At 38.5% G+C, this 17,208-nt stretch overlaps 1 long non-coding RNA gene and 1 pseudogene across 2 annotated transcripts in view; one reads left to right on the top strand and one right to left on the bottom strand.

The window, feature by feature from the left end:
• LOC145490441 (putative ammonium transporter 1) overlaps positions 1-16,976 on the top strand; it is a 47,366-nt pseudogene extending 30,390 nt beyond the window's left edge. The window contains exons 2-8 of the transcript XR_014049700.1: positions 1,031-1,291; positions 1,820-1,926; positions 3,588-3,719; positions 4,072-4,322; positions 12,334-12,483; positions 12,643-12,864; positions 16,765-16,976. The product of XR_014049700.1 is annotated as a putative ammonium transporter 1 (transcript). The remainder of the gene's footprint in view (positions 1-1,030; positions 1,292-1,819; positions 1,927-3,587; positions 3,720-4,071; positions 4,323-12,333; positions 12,484-12,642; positions 12,865-16,764) is intronic.
• Positions 5,831-12,177, bottom strand: LOC145491555 (uncharacterized). The gene is made up of 3 exons (XR_014049858.1): positions 11,426-12,177; positions 9,203-9,287; positions 5,831-8,814 (listed from the first exon to the last, which is right to left on the bottom strand). It is a non-coding gene; the product is annotated as an uncharacterized LOC145491555 (long non-coding RNA).
• Positions 16,977-17,208: the final 232 nt, after the last annotated feature.

Below are 17,208 nucleotides of genomic sequence, written 5' to 3'. Positions count from 1 at the left end.
ACTGAAAAATACTTGTGAAAAATTAGTTCGTAGCAAGTCTCATCGAATTGATTAAGAGAACGCTTCTGAAAAAAAAATATCAATATTAAATGTAACTGCACTTTGATTTTGCTTCGGCTTTTCATAGCGCAGCTTTTCATATTGAAAAATTTTAAAGTCGCAAACATCTACATCTCCATACTAAAATCTCTTTTAGAACAAAAAGGTACAGGATGTTATTATAACTTTAACTTATTGAAAGTAAGACTGTTTTCATAATTAACAATTATTCCATGAAACCGCGTTGGATATGAAGTGATAAATAACCAACGAGCGCGTAGCGCGAGTTGGTTATGATCACTTCATATCCAACAAGGTCGAATGGAATAATTGTTTTAGTATATTCTTAATCGGGTTTTTGCCGCCGATTTTTATTTCAACAATTTTACAGAGCGGAAAATTTTTAAACTTGGCGCACTGTTTTCCATATAAGGTAAAACTCCGACTAATGGCTCATAGTCGGAGTTTTTGAGCCAATCAGAGAGCTAGAAATGCAATAGTCGGAGCTGAGAATATACTAAATTATAATAACCTAATAACTCAAAAGCGCTTTGAGGATTTTGTCACTACTCATTCGTGCAGAAGTCAGACCACCATATATGATATTTTTCACAATTAGGTAAATAAATAAAATTAATAAGTAATGTAACGAGATGGGCTATAAGGCTAATGTTTTGTTCTCATAATTTCTCACCACTTCGTGTCTCATCTTTTCATTTTTTCGTTTAATTTTTATCTAACAAGGCGAAGGAAACAAAAATAAATCTTTTGATTTCTTACTTAAAATTTAACTCGAAAATCCCGTTTATCCCGTAAGGTAATCCCTGGCACAAACATACAAAGCACATACAGTCACTCACAGTGTCATAAAATTGTCATAGAACTAGCTAAAGCTTTCACTTTGGTGTCACCTGTAATGATCTTCAATTTTGCTTGAACGTTGTCTAACTTAATTTCCAAAAATGACTTGGGCAGCATCTTTTTCTCGCAGTTATGCAGGCAGGGTTTGCTTTCTTAGAGGCCGGTTCAGTTAGTGGTTACTGGTTATTCGGGTACGCCTTCGCTTATGGAGCTGACAGCAATAGGTTTATTGGATACAAGTATTTCGCACTGGCAGATTTACCAGCCGACCAATACTCTCACTTTTTTTTCCAATTCGTTTTTGCGGCATCTGCGGCAACAATTGTCAGCGGTTCCATGGCAGAGAGAACTGAGTTCAACGCCTACCTTATGTACTCTGTGTTTCTAACAGGTGGGTTTCAAAAAAAAAAAGTTACAATATATTTCGTACTTTATAGAGTCAGATGATAAAGGATCGTACGGAATGACAACGTTGACGCCGAAGACGTCACCTGATAAAAGATAGATTTATAGTCTACTTTGGAATCTTGCTGCAATTGTCTCAGTAGATCTTTTCAAATTGCTTACTGGTTTAAAAATGTGCTTAGGCTAATATGTAATGAAGGCCTTTAAATTCAAAAGAAAAAAAAAATTAGCTGTTGTGGTTCACGTTCTCCAAGATACGCTGAACTTGGTCATTTCATGAACGACTACTGAAAGAGGAACAAAGATTAAGGAGCACATACAGAGCCATTATTCTGCTAAACCTTTTATATGGTGACGTTAAGCTCTCCAAAAGAACGTTGGGGATTGATGGTCTTGTAGGATTCATGTGTGTTTTCTTTTATCCTGTTGCTGTAAATCTGCTACTTTTAGTTATCATAGGATGATAATGGATCTAGCTTATACCGACATCAAAGACAGTGCCATTCCCTTGTAGGTTTTTTGTATCCAGTAGTCACTCACTGGGCATGGGATTCAAATGGCTGGCTGTTTGTTTGTGTCGATTATATTAAGGACAATGTGACCATTAATGTTACATACCAGGTAAGCGGTCATTTTACTTTCATTTAAGGACGGTGCCTACCAAATACAAAGGTTTTAGCGCCAGGTTAGGACCTTGCGAAAAAAGTAGATCTTTGCAAGGGCTATCGGAATCCACAAAGAAAAAAGAGGGTAGTCACGCATTTTTTCCGAGATAATTAGCCTTGAATCTCAACAAAAATGCTGACATCAGCATTTTTCTGAAAATAGAAGGAGAGGATATTTCTTCACAGCTTTCTTTAGAATTCGCCTTTACATACAGAAAAGCAAACACATTTATAAAGATCTGAAAATTACATGGTAAATGGTAACATAAAAACCATTATTTTCTTGGTGTTTTTAATAACAAAATCGTTGCAACAGCACTTTTAGCGTCTCTGACAGCCTTCCCCACACTCTGTTTCAGCTAAAATACAGTCTAAATATCTTTTGCTCACAACCAGAAACTAATCACCTGCTGAATAGGCTTGTCACTTCCACTTCGTAGCATAAAATATAGGGGTAACCACGCGTTTTTTAAAGTTATTGATCCTTTTGTAAACTTTTTACGGTGCCTGTTACATTTTTTTCCTGTCACCTCCCCAGTAAGTAAAGCATTTGCGTATCTCGCAGTTGTTTTGCGCGCGCACTACGCCATCTGCAGGTACCTGATTACAGTTGGATTTCAGTATAATTTTCGACAGATAACTGCTAGTTTTTCAGCTGGAAGACGTTAACAGTTAGTGGTTAGCGATATGCTGCTGTCCTGGTGTTCCTGGTTTAAGTACAGGTTCATTAAACTTGATTTGGTCACAGTAGGAAAATTTTGCTTTCAATTTAGTCGTGTACTTGGTAGCGTAGTTGATTGCGTCATGTCAACCCAGCGCGCGCGTGGCGCGTAAACCATGCCTTGCGTGATGCGCAGAACGTCTGCGCACTAACAAAAGTAGGCACCGTCCTTAATAAATATAGTGTACGCATTTTGGTTAAGACTAAGAGATTATCTCTAAAACTGAATGATGCTCAACTTCTCAGACCGGCGGAAACCTAAAGTGACAACGCTGACTTTAACCTCTTATACCTTTTCGATATTACGAAATCCAAGTTGGCCCCTGTGTCCAAAGCATGACCCAGTAACCTCGTGACATGATGTCGCCAGTCCCCGTTACTTACGTAAAAGGAAAGATTTTTAGCGTACAAAATATTCTGGGAATTTAGAAAATCAACAAAGGGCCCGGTATGAATCGAGTTAAACATCACAGGCTGTAGCGTACTACACAGGTTTTCCACTAACAATCTTGGATTGGTATGATGCTTGTGTGTAGTCTGCCATCATCGCATCGGTCCTTTACGCGCCATAGGACGCAAAAGACCTGCACTGAGCCAGCGTGAGCGGTCTTGTGCCATCGTTCATCGGATTTCGTTCTAGGTCAGAGCATGGACTTACGTTCTTTCTCCGCTGACCTTCTCTAAGTTATTGTTGGCCTTCCCCATTGTGTCATCCCCTCTGGTGCCACGAGCAAACCTTTTTAAGCATGTGGATGCTGTGTAGACGCGAAATTCAAGTGACTTATAGAATGATGCACATCGATATATCACCCAAAAGCACAATATTACTACTAAGTAAAACTGGTCCTTTGCAATGTTTTTGAGTTCGTTAATTTTTCTCTTTTACGTTGTTGTAGGATTTTGCAGGTAGCGGGGCTCTTCATTGCGTTGGTGATGCAGTCGCTTTAGTCGGAGCAGCCACTGTAGGTCCAAGAATTGGAAAATTTGTTAATGGTTCCCCTCAGACGATTTCAGGCCATACTGTCCCGGTAAGTTTGTTGATGATGTGCAAGTATGTTGCATTCTTGGAAATTGAAAGCACACTTGTCTGATTCTCAGAAAAACTCACAAGAAAACACTGAATATTAATGTAAATAGAAGAGAGAACATTGCTCTAGGTCAACACTCCTCCAAAATACTGTGCCTCGCTTTTAAAAAATACCGAGAATACAATTCAAGGCAGCCTAATACAACTTCAGTTTTCTCTTATATATTGTGAGCGTCGTTTAGATGCTTATCCTTTAATGTTTATTTGTTAAAGTTCACCAATATTCCAACGTTTACAGCCGTTTTGGGCGAAGACAGAGTTTCAGAACGTTTTTTTCCTGTTGCACTCTTAAGACAGCAGCCTTGGGAGGATTCATTCTGTTCTTTGGTTTCCTGGCATTCAACGGAGGTTCCCCTGGGGTCCATCTCCAATCCGGGCGATGGAGACACTGTGACCCTGGTCATTACGAACACTGTCATTGGAGGTGAGCTATACTTACCATGCATTCAAATTACGTCAAATGTCGCAGATCGTAGTGGTAAGTCACATGGGCAAAGATGGTGGCATGGGTTACTTACAACTGACTAATATATAGATTTAGGCCAGCCTAAAAGCGGAGCTCCTCAGTTATTTTTCGGAATGTTGTTACTAATGAAAATAATCCAACATGTATGAGGTAAATTGCGAATGATTTAATAGTTTCAGCCGGAACTAGTATTACTTCAGCAGATCGAGGTGTAAGATGGTGTGATTATGAAATATAGAGCCACGATTTCAAGGATTTCTGGGAAGCTACCAAAAATATTGATCACATAACAGAACTGTCTTCTGTGCTTTTTGGTGGCATTTCTTGTTCTTTCCTACCTTATTCAGAAAGACAAGGCATTGTCATTAATCATTATATTCTTCCTTAGTCAACATGAGGACTCCCACACAAAAGAAGTTTACACATTTTTTTGTTGTGGGGGCTGATTGAAATGCAGTGGTTACAATATACTCAGTCCCTGAATCTCTACCAAATGAAATCTCACAAAAATACCAAAACAGTATACATATGTGAAAAGTTGGAAAGTTTGGTTTTCTAACTTGTCCCCAAAGATACATTTAGCCATCTTCACTATTGTATGGAGTCTCCTCCTGCTGGAAGGGTTTGCAATACGCAAAATCACCCTCGCATGAATGGTAATTACGATATTTTTTTTTGCTGATCATGAATACTTGCATAGGCTTCTAATAATAATTTTATTATTCAATTTCAATGTGATTTGTTCTTTTTCTCGACTGGCATTGTGGACTACAAGAGCTGCGATTGGGTTCCATTGATTAATTTTGCTATGATTAAATTATACCAAGAATTATCAGTGAGCTAACAGGAAGTTATATTATGTACATGTATTTTGTCTGCACTACACAACCAAATGCACTCAAAGGTTATGAGGCATAGGTACATTTGTCAGAAGAGCCCAGCATATCCAAGATATGTTTTGATTGACACATCAATTAAGATAATTTACAGCAAAATGGATAAAAAATACATCAATATCCTACATGCACCAAAGCCAGACATGGGGTTATAAGGCAATCGTTTAAACAACAGATTGAAATAATTTATAAATTAGAGAACACTATTTCTACAACAGAATGGAACAAATTAACCTTATCGGACATTGCGAATGGCAAGGCTGTCTGTAGAATGTCACAAATTTCTCAACCCTTTCTTTCTACAAAAATGCTAATCCTGCAACTTTGCTTAAGACCCAGTTCTCCATTTCGTGTTGGCAAAATATCAATTTATGCCATGTCCAATGCAGATTATCACAAAATTGATTTAAAAGCTCAATAAATATCATTTTAAAGCCAAAAAGCCAATTATTTAAATAAACCATGAGTAAATTATCTCTAAGAAAAACTGATTAAATTAACAGGCACTTAAAAATAATTAGTTAATATGTGTTTCTTAATAATGTAATGCAGTGTATCTGTCACAATGTTGCAGCTATGATATTACTACAAACAGGATGGGTTGCAGAACTGAACCTCCAAGTCAGTTTATTCAATGAACTTGGTGCAGAATTTATAATCCCATCAAGTTGTCTGTAAATACAGAGAAACCAAACAAAGCATTACAATCATAAGTAATGAATTACTAAACTCTTTCACATGTACTGTATGAACAGTGTATGTTCCATTAATATTGGGGATCTCTCAGAAGCTGCATCCATGATAAATTAATTTGTTCCCAGATGCATTTGTTTATAGAACTTTTCACAAATTAATATCTCTGTCATAACAGTGACCTCTGTGTTCTCCAACAATTAGCACACAAGAAAAATACACTCAGTAAGATATTGTTTACAATAAAAATCAATGCCTATAAGCAATCATAAGGACCTTAAATTTATATTACCTCAGAAATATCTCACCAGGCCATGGTTGCTTTGAAAATCTTTGATGTTTTAATACAGGCTCCCCATCTGTAACCTGTTCATATATTGACTGACAGGAACAGGCATGTAATTCCTTTCTTTGATATACAGTGTACTTCATTGTTAGCTGTTTACTGAGTGTTAGTAGTGAATCAAATGCTAGGGGTTGGTACTCCAACTTTCACTGTGGCAGGCTCTGCCCTGAGATACAAAGCAAACTTACATAACTGTTATGAACTTCGCCACTTGCTTTCGAGAGCAAATGCAATTTGCTTCAAACAAGCAAGTGGAACATTGAGGGTTACAACAATGTGCACAGTCCCAATCACAGGGTCATCCAGGCTGTTTGGTTGTACATATAACTGTACAACTGTATATGAGATCAGCTTCCAGAAGAAAATCAGAGTTTGTCAGGATAAATACTGATGTTCTTGCCTACTCAATGAATGAATGTACAGTTCCAGAAGATATTCACACCCAACACCCATTCACGGCCAGTCTTTAGAAATTCCAAATTAAAGTATCAGGAATCAAGAGCTCTAATAGAGAAAAAACCTCCATGTGGGGTATGAATCTTTTCTTGAAGAAAACAATGTCTGAGAAATCATTAATTACAAAATAATGTTTAAGAAACATCTTACCTTTCAGAGAATTTTGTAATCTACACTGTCTGGCCAGTTCATATACATGTATTTGACAAGTTGACACTGGGCATGTTTGTAAATTTGTGCACTTCAACATCACATTACTATGTAGTAGCACTGGCCAACTAAAAACAAACAGCATAATTTGGTTAATTAATATACACTGCACATTATTAGGTTGAAATATTGGTGTAGATTGTTGCACATCAACAGATACAGAAACTATTTGCACCTGAATCATAATGAGTGAAAAATCGTGCATGAGACATCTGCATGTACATGTAACAGCCCTCCACCTCAGAACCATCACAGATATGATATGATATTTTTAAACTCTCTGAAATTTCAGATTATTCAAGATTAACATATGCACATACATCATCTGGGGCAACCCTAAAACACTGAATTTTGAAACCGAAATCCGGAATCCGGAACCAAAAACCAGAATCTGAAATCCAGATATTATAAATGATGATAGAAATAATTCACTTCAGCAATGTCTAATAAATAAATATGAGCAAAAATCATTTTGTTGTTATTTATTTTCTTGGCTTTACTTCAGCCACAGACTGTAATTGCTAAAAAATTATTGACTAGTTCTGAACAACCCTTAGCTATATATCTGGCCCCGTTGTTCAAAAGCTGCATAAAGCTATTCATTCGGTACATCACTATCCAGTCAGGGTTACTGATTTTTTGGGTGGATAGAGTTACTCATAGCCTGCGAGCAGGCTCTAGTATCTGTCTCTATTGTCTGAGCAGGCTAAATAGGCGTCTAGTGTTTTTCTGCATTGGCATGTCACCAAGAGCCTTCTTGCGGCTTTGCCAATCACACCCCCAGCCCAAACACGAGAGCCTGCTCATAGGCTAAGTTACCCATCTTTTGTTCAAGCTGGCCCTGGTGAGAGCCCGGTTCTTGTCTAGATCAAATTGCTCTGAGAAGACTGGTGAGCAGCACATTAACAACAAGCTATTATAGGCTATTGCAGTGAGTTTCTGGCAGTCTTTTAGCATCTTTGAACAGCATGTGGTCTGATCTGTCAGCAAGTGAGAAGCAGACGGAAGTAAGTGTGCAACATTTCTACAAATTGTTTTAATATGATGGCCGCCAAGAATATGAAATGCTGATTTGTCACAGTATGTGTGGAAATTGTGTTAATCTGGAATTGGTCTCGTATCTGTTGGAAAAATCAAATTTCATATTTAGAGCAGACGGGTTAGCCCTTGGACTTCGAAATTGGGGGGCGTGACCGTCAATGTACAGGGGGCTGCCACTGATGGATATCCTGTTCTCTATGACATTTTCTATCTTGTTCAGTATGTACTAGACATAAAGGATAAATTTATACTTCCAGTAAATTGAAGCTCACTTATTAAACAAAATGGCAATTACCAGCAAGCTTATTTTAGACACTCTCGAGGTGCTTGGAATAAAATTAAGATGCACTTTACTGAGATTCTCATAATCATAGCCCTCACTAAAAATAACGGTTGCACAATTTCAACAGACGGGGAATTTTTGTTTCAAAAAAGGTTAAGTTTGAGGTCCTTTTTACTTGGCAGCTAGCTTACTTTTTACAGTCGAAAAGCTAAGCAAAACAATTTTCGCGTACTTGAAGAACTTATTTTCTTTGATTTGCAGATTCCGGTTTCCAGTTTCTGGATTCCGGTTTTTGGTTCCAGATTCCAGATTCCGGTTTCTGGGTTTTAGGGTTGCCCCATATTTAACATATTGTTTGCTTCACATTCAGTTTACACATGGCTGTTATCCAGCATAGGCAGACTTATAAGTTTTCCTTCAAAAATATATTGCAACAACTATTGCATCTTTCGTTACCTATTCTTGTGATGAAATGACACAAAATTCAAGAACAAGAAGTCATAAGCATAAAACTAACTTACATGGTAGTGCTCACAGTTCCTCTTACCGTCTATATATGCTGTCCATAAACTGATGCTGCCTGGACAATGTACTCATTATTTTTCTGATCACACCTTTTAAAACATCACTGTTATATAATTTGTCCTGAAAAAGCAATACATGAAATGTTATGCCTTTGGCACTCACCAAATGCCTTTACAAGATGTATAATGTACACCATATCAACATTCACAATTCTCTTTACTTTCATTGTAACTCTTTTGTGTCATTTTCCCTCACTTGAAGACAGGACTTCCACATTAGGTTATAATTGCCTCTGGAGTCTCTATGAATTCACAGGGAGTGATAACAATTAAATCATGACTAATTTTAGCAAAGGAGGCATTCAAATGTCAGATTTTAATGCTAAGTTTATACAGTAACTTTACATTACTCTTCGTACATATATATAACCTCTCAATTATTTCACCTATAGACAGAAGGTGTGCTGGGGGAAGAAATGTTCTAAACTCTCTGAACTTTTCCCCCTTACCTGTAATAGGATGACTATTATGAACTACAGTTTGTAACCAACACCAACATCAGGTTATGTATACACATGTATATTTTGTTGTCGTCTGTAATCATAAAAAAATAAAAATTTAAAATCCCCCATAAAGTTCACACTCAATAACACTGCTACATGTAGCGCTGTTACTGGAAATCAATTTAAGTGAAACTGTTGAAACAGCTCTGCCAAAATTTTTCCTAGCAGTTAAGGCAGGATAACAGAATATACATGTAGCACACCGCAAAGGCTAGAGATACACACATGTTAGTTATCAGTTAGGATTTGGTGAGCTTCTGTGCTGTAGGTATGGTGGAAAATAATAGATTATCAGAAATGAAGGTTCCTGAGACATTTTGACAGCACTGAGAGGAATTAATATATAAATTCACAAAAGAAGGAGAAGTTCTTGCCCTGTCCAGTTCTCTGTAATAAAAATATCATTTACATGAGTCATTTATAATATGTGGTTTGTGTTTAAAGCCGATATAATGCACACTCTGATTCGCCAATTCCAGTGCATTATTTACATTTACATGGTATACCTCGGTAAAACCATAAAACATTGCGTGGGACTAAAATAAAAAATATAAAAAATAAAAAGAAATGCCTAATTCATAACAATTTAAAATACTCAACACTAAAACGAATGTAATTCTTTACTTGAAAATTATTCTCCCGTAATGCCCATGGGCCAATTACAGGCAGGAAATTAAGAAAACTATTGCTTTTTTCCGGAAAATTGTAGCGACTGAAGACAATGATGGAACACTCTGAGAGTGCATTCTATCAACCTGATGAGATAAAATTTAAGGAGAATAGAGAATTCATGAAGTTATATCACAAACAAACTGGTACAGGACAGGAGAAAGGAAACTGTACAGCCAGGAAGAAACTGAAACTTTCTTCGACCAGCAAAAAAGTATGCATGCACAACAAAGAAAACAGTCAGTGACATTCATTTAATAAGTTAGTAAATAAAAAATTAGTGTGAAGAAGAGAGTAAAGAGAGAGAGAGAGTGGAGATAGGAGAGCACTCTCTCCAACTAAATTGTGTATATATGTATGTAAAAGTTCTTCTTATTACTGAGAAATGGTCAGGGCAAGAACTTCTATTACACTGTTCAATTTACCGAGTCAATTAGTACTATCTCACTTTTTTGGAACATTTCCATATTAAGTGTAAATACCGCATTGGGGAATAACCTCTTATTAACAAAATACGGTCCATGTACCCCCAACCAAAAGCAATGGCACAAATAACATGAAATAGCCAATTAAAATCAAAGCAGAGCTTCATTTGCAGACAGGATTGCCATGCATAATCGTCTACTCGACATTTTGGACTATATAAGCATTTCACCAAACCGAACTAATTGGACAGACAACAAAATAAAACGAGGAAATCTACATTATAAACACAAGATGCATATCACTACATCTGAGCTCGAGTATCAACAGCAAATCCCTTTTCAATGAACGGTGACCGAATAAAAGAGAGGGTAAAGAAAATTCGTTTAAGCTTGCGGTGTTAAAGTTGAAAAATTATTCACGCTTAAATTTGAATATTACTGAGAGTCTGTATTTTTGCCGACGGCTTAATTTAGCTATGCAGTCATTTCATTGGCAGTAGCTTTACCAGTCTTCAACCAATTTAACCTCGGAATTCACAAAAGCATTTCGCCAAACCGAATAAATTGAACTAACAAAACGAGGAAATCTCCATACTTTGTAATCACAATATGCAAATATTCACATAGGAACAAAAGTAAATTTAGCAAATCCTGTTCGCTTCGGCTTAAAATGGTTTGTAGACCTTTCTTGGTTCAGTTTTCAACAACAGAAGAACAAATTTTAGCAGTCTACGAAGCGGCAGTGCTAACTAAATCAGAGAAAACTTCAAAACTCGCCCGGCCGTGTTTACAAGTACGATTTTGGTTAAGCTTATTTTTAGATGTGAGGTTATAAGCTTAAATTGACGACGAAAATCGATAGAAAACATAATTTGTTTACAACTTACAGCAACCTCCAAAGCGACCCACGTGTTGTTTAGAGACGAGCGAAATTAAAACGATGCAATTTTTAAAATCTCTTACAGCATGGCTTCAAATAAGGAAGACTTTTAATGGATTCCAATTGAAAATAAGCTTATATCGCCGAGGAAACTTGTTAATTTTCATACCAAACGCAACAACAAAAGTCACTTACCGCAAGTTGGCAATTCAGTTCGGCCAGTGTAAATCTTCCAGGCAGATTAACTTGCAGCAAAAGTTGTGAAGACTAAACTGAAGTTATATTTTCGACAGATCAACGAATCAACCACTTCTTTCCGCTACGTTTAGCGTTTTGCAATTTCTCTAAAACACTCGGGTACGTTTGATTTCTCTAATGTTCATCACCTGACCAAATCAGGTGACTTTTGAATTTTTTTGCACGGCTGCACAGCATCACGTTCGCGCGAATTTTGAACTTGGCCATGGGAGTTCGGCAGTCTTCTGAATCAATTTGTCGGGTACTTTCGCCTCCTTTCTATAGCCCTCGTTAGCTTTGGTTCACGGCATTGTTCGGTATTATTTCACCTCCTTTCTCTAGCCCTTGACTAGCTATAATTCACGGCATTGTTCAGTACTGTTTCGCCTCCTTCCCCAGCGCTGGCCCGCTCAGTCTTTTTCGCGATCTTCTTCGCTACTTCTTTGCCTGTTAATTCTTGCTTTCTGTCTTTTGCTTCAGCGCAACCCTGTCTTAAAAATATTAAATCAACCTCCGCTATCGTTTTTCTTTAAAAATCCCGCCAAGAAAAATGGCATTCACCCGCTACCAACTCAGGGTGCATGTCTCTGTCAACCTATTAGCTGGAGTATGGCCGCCATCTTGCGCGACTCCGTCGTCGTCGTCGTCGTCGTCGTCGTCGTCGTCGTCGTCGTCGTCGTCGCCGTCGTGCGTACGCGCCCACGAGCAATACCGCTAGCCATGATAACTATGAGAAAATCAATTCATGGCTTTCCTTTTCTCCCCTATATGGGTATGGGGCTCCGCCAGAGCTCCGCTATGATCTCATCTACAAGAGTGCAAATACCTCTAGTTGTTTCACTTAACAGAAACTAGAATACATGTGTTTGTTTCTCGGGTGTCCCTGTGCTCAGGCTGCAATGTCTTCCATCCTTATGCTTCCTTCGTTATTGGAATCGTTGGAGGCATGACGTACGTTGCTTGGAGTACTCTCATGTTGCGTTTAAGGGTTGATGACCCCCTGGATGCTGTGGCTGGTAGTGACACCAAAATATGCAGGAATTCTATTCTCACAACCAGAGTCCTCAAGAAAAGGTAGTCGTTACAGACAAATCCGGTTAGAAAATTTAACATTGTTTTGGCGGTTAATAATCTATGTGAACTAGTTTTAATTGTTGTATTGTATTTTTCCGCAGTTCATCTCGGTGGTGGTATCTGGGGAGTGCTGGCGGCTCCAATATTCAACAAGGACACTGGAATCTTTTATGCTGCCGACGAACATTCATTCCGTTTGTTTGGGTGGAACCTGCTGGGGCTGCTTGCTATCAATGCCTGGTCCGTTTTACTCTCTTTCATTTTTTTCTTCACTTTGCGCCTCTTTAAAATGCTCCGCGTCAGCGAAGAAATAGAGTTGAAAGGTGAGTAGCCTGCTAACCAGGTTTGTGTTCCACAGCCATCACGAGTCCAGTTTCCGGTCCTCGCCTTTCCTTTTTATTTAAAGTGCACCTAAGCCCCAAATTTTTTTAACTAAAGCGAATCCACTTGTTATTCGAAATATTTGACCAATTGCATTTGGTTGAATCCTCCATTTTCTATATCTTTAAGTTATAAAGTCGCGTTTGAATTGTTGCGCGACCTCTATCCAGGAACCAATCACAATAGCGCCTCAGTCAGCTCTCTGTATTTTCTCCAGGAAATGGAAAACAAAACTAATTGTTCCAATATATTTTAGGACTGACACATCCAAGTTTTGCTTCAAAATTATTTCTTTTTCGTCACTGGAGTCAGAGTTAAGTTTCGATTCGGCTCCGAAATAAACCGTTTTATCGAGTACGTTCGACAACTGTGAACTCACTGCCTAGAGCATTGAGAGCAATTTGCAATATTTCAAGCGAGGACGGGGAAGATTTCCTTGCGGACGAGCTGCTTGTATATCAGGAATGGAAAGTGGGGGAGCAGGCAAACAAAAAGCAGGAAAGAAAACTCGAGGACTGCTTTGAGTCAGCTGCATGGTAATTTCGTCACCTAAACAGAAGATTCCCACCCACTTATAGCCCGTTTACATTTGTCTTTAGCGAGAGTGTATTTCGTCAAGGTATGGTTGCTCTACTAAATCCAGTTTGTATTTTACAATCTGGAATACTTCATGTTTATAAGAGCTTCATGTTTATATGTAAGTGGTGCAGTTTTCGAGACTTGATAACCTCCGCACGTAATTACTCTTGCGGCGGCTTCTCTGAGCGGCTCTTTGTTCTAAAATTTGATCCTTTTGCAGAAGAGAGCTTCTCTTTAACATTTAGTCCATTATTTCAATGGATATAAAGCTTGTTTTGACTCAGTTTTATTTAAGAATTGGTCTGGCCCATACTTTGACTGTGATTATAGAGAGCTCAACCAAAACACTAGCTTCGATCGATTGAATTCACTTTGAACCTGTATTTTTAGGTTACGGTTAGGGTTGAGAAACATTTCAAACAATTACCGATTTCACATTGCTACACGTTTTAAGTCGTAACTGCAAATAACCAATGTAAATTTTTCTCAAAGCTTGCAGTGAAATTCGTCAGGTAGGCGAAAAGGATGTGTTCCCTAAGCGGTACGCAGATAATGTTATGCTGTCATATCTTCGACACTATTGCACAGAATGTTTGTCGCACTGCTGATTTCCAAACCTTCGAAAAACTCTCTGAGTCTAACAATTTTGTTATCATGTAATTCCAGGAGCCATAATCGGGGACGGAGAGCGTAAGCGCGCGCCATTTCAAGTACTGGGGTTGTCCCACGATATGGACAATAATTCTATTTTTAGAACAAATTGCGCCATCGCCTACGGCACACGCACGTACATGCTGCGACGATTTCTGCGGATGTCGCGCGGAGGAAATGGCGTCCGAAATTCCCGAACTTTTCCATGTTTTTGGCCCACAACTCAACGCGTTTACGTCTGTTGGAATTTTGCTTAAGTATTTTCGTCGTAAGCTGCTCCAGTTTGAGTGAAGTAAGACCGTGTCGAATTTAGGTATGTTCCGCATTAAGCTTATATATATTGCTGACCAAGTTGCGTTCCGACGGATGCTTCTTTTACATGCGCTGTACCCCACCCCCCCTCCCCCCAATTTAAATTTCACATATGTTAAAGATTGACAGCTTTTCCATTACACAGCAAAAAACTAGCTGGATATATTAGGATATAGCAGAGCTTTAGGACTTCAAGGTTTCCTACCTTCTCTTACCACACGCTTGCGAGGAATTTGCCAGTCTATCGCGACCGAAAAGTAAAACAAAATAATTGCTAGTTAGAGTTTCGCCTGAATCGTAAGCAACGCTTGATGTTTCATCGAGGCCCAATAACTTTACGTCCATAGATACTGCTCAGTTTTATTTGTGTAAAAATCCAGTAAATTCTCTGATGTCGATGAATGAGAGCGCCTGCCGATGCGTGTTTTGTACAGTCAGTAAACATGACAAATTGGACTTCCGCCGCGCCGCACTTTCGTGTGAGAGCGTACATCGAACTCAAACAATAACTCTATAGTTTTTAAATATGTTTAAGATTGATAAATGTTTGAGAACATATTAAAAGCTAAGCTGGAAATGTGTGAAAAAAGTAGAAATAATCAGCAAAGTTACAATGACGCTTTCTTTAGTCAACTTCGAATAACGATTTGGATTTTGTTGATCGAGTTGTCAAAACTCCTTGTCTATTTTCATTTTCGCAGTGTAAAACTTCACTATGCTTTGTTGCAGAAACACAGATGATGTTAGTAGCCTTTTTTGCGCTCTTGAAATTTGTTGCAGCATCTCAGCACAAAAGATAACGAAAGATATCTTTGTCAAGATTTTTTGACAATTGAAAACACCGACTCGGACTTGAAAGTGCGCGAGCTGCACTATGCAAATGAGCTAATGAGCTAATTATACTCTTCAGACTTTCCTTTCAAAACTTTTCCAAACTCACCAAACAAGCAGAAACAATAGGAAGCCATCAAAACAGGTTTTGGTTATGATTAACCATTGTCTGAGAAACTCACAAATTAACTCGATACCAGAGTATAGAGTTTTCTTGCTATATTCTTAAGTCAGAACAAACGCAAAAACATACGCGTAAGCTTACAACAAGCGCGAGCAGATCTTATTATTCATTCCCAGTGCGAGATTGAAGTCTTGTTTTCGAGTCTGAAAAACCCACCTTTTCCGTTAGCTCAGAGCATAAAACTACATATAAGCCCCCTGGTTCGTATTCCCTGCCTTATTCCCTGCCATCGCTGTGAAAAATAAGCAAGAGAATCTCGCAACTCTCACCATTTGATCACGCAACGTGACAGCATCCACGCGAGAGCCCCGACATGCGCGTGGATCCGCGCGGATATATGACGTCAGGATGGCGCAATTTGTTCTAAAAATAAAAAAAATTGTCCCATATCATAGATGCGCGCGGATCCCAAGAGTTACCGTCTCCGTCCCCGATTATGGCTCCTGGTAATTCTAAAGAATTTATCTTCGAATTTTTTCTAAATCGAAAGAGAAATAAGTGTTGGTTGGCCGCGTACAGATGCGACCTATTTACATATCAGTATATCGGTCGTAACTTTGTCGGCTATGTTATAAATACTGCGGGACTAGAAAATGTAGTTTCTTGGTGGTATTTCTACAAATTACTGGTTGGCTTTAATCAGAAAATTTTGCAAAAAAGCGTTTGAAGTCTGCAGAACAAATTCCAGTGAGCGTTCTTCAATGGTTCTCACTTCGCTTGTTACGGTTCCACAAAATCAACCCATCGTTTACGTCTTTATTACACCATTGACCGATCATCGCCAGTAAAGTGTACAGTATATATTTCTATAAATCTGGGATACTGCTGCAACAGAAAATAGCACTTCTGGAAGGCGTTTGTGCGCACTTTTCGAATGTGTATTGCAGCATCCTGAAGGAAATGAGAGGACGTGAGATATTCAACCTTCCTGGGTAGAAGTCACAATAGCCGCTGGTCCCATTCTCCTCAAACTCGGGCGGCGTTTTTGTGCTATTTTCGAGATTTCGTCTGGGCACAGAAAATCGAGGATTCCACCGAATCCATTTTTTTTTTCTCAGAAACAACAAGTAGATTCGTTTTAGCGCAAAAAAAAGAAAAGAAAAGAAAAGAAAAAAAGAAAAAGAAAAAAGTGGGGCTGGGTACACTTTAATTTTTTCTTGGAGCTTATTTGTATCACTAAAGCGGAAAAGTTCACTTCAGAGGTTCATGATCGACTCGAATTTATAACATTGATCATGAAAAGAAGCAAGTCACAAATTTGACTTAAATTTCCTCTTTTTCTTAGGTCTCTACATTCCCAAACACGGTGAGCCCGCGTACCCACTGGAGAGTTATGGAGACGGATGGGGGTCTGGTAAATACCCGGCAGCAGAGACAATGGAGTTGCCTTTCACCCTACAGTTTAAGACTACTCCCCCTCATGAAGACCCCAGCCCAACCCCAGTCCAGAACGGCCACCCTAGCATGCCTGGCTCTCAAGAACTAGCAATAAAGTAAAAATACGAGAAATAAAGGATCGAGCGATTGTTTTACGGTTATAGAGTTTAAAATGCTCCCTTCCGATAAGTTCGTCAGTTGCATGACGAGTTGAAAACAGAGGTTTTGCTCTTCGCTTTTTTTTTAAGCAGTAAAAGTCAATTAAACTTCGATTTATTCCTCACTAAGCGGGAAATAGTTGCACAAACAGTAGCAAATTGTGGCGAGATCTTTACATCAGGATTTGTAATGA

The sequence above is a fragment of the Orbicella franksi genome, chromosome 6, assembly GCF_964199315.1.
Source record: "Orbicella franksi chromosome 6, jaOrbFran1.1, whole genome shotgun sequence".
NCBI lineage: Eukaryota > Metazoa > Cnidaria > Anthozoa > Scleractinia > Merulinidae > Orbicella > Orbicella franksi.
The sequence above is the reverse complement of the archived record's forward strand: the minus strand, read 5'-3'. Positions and strand labels throughout refer to the sequence as shown.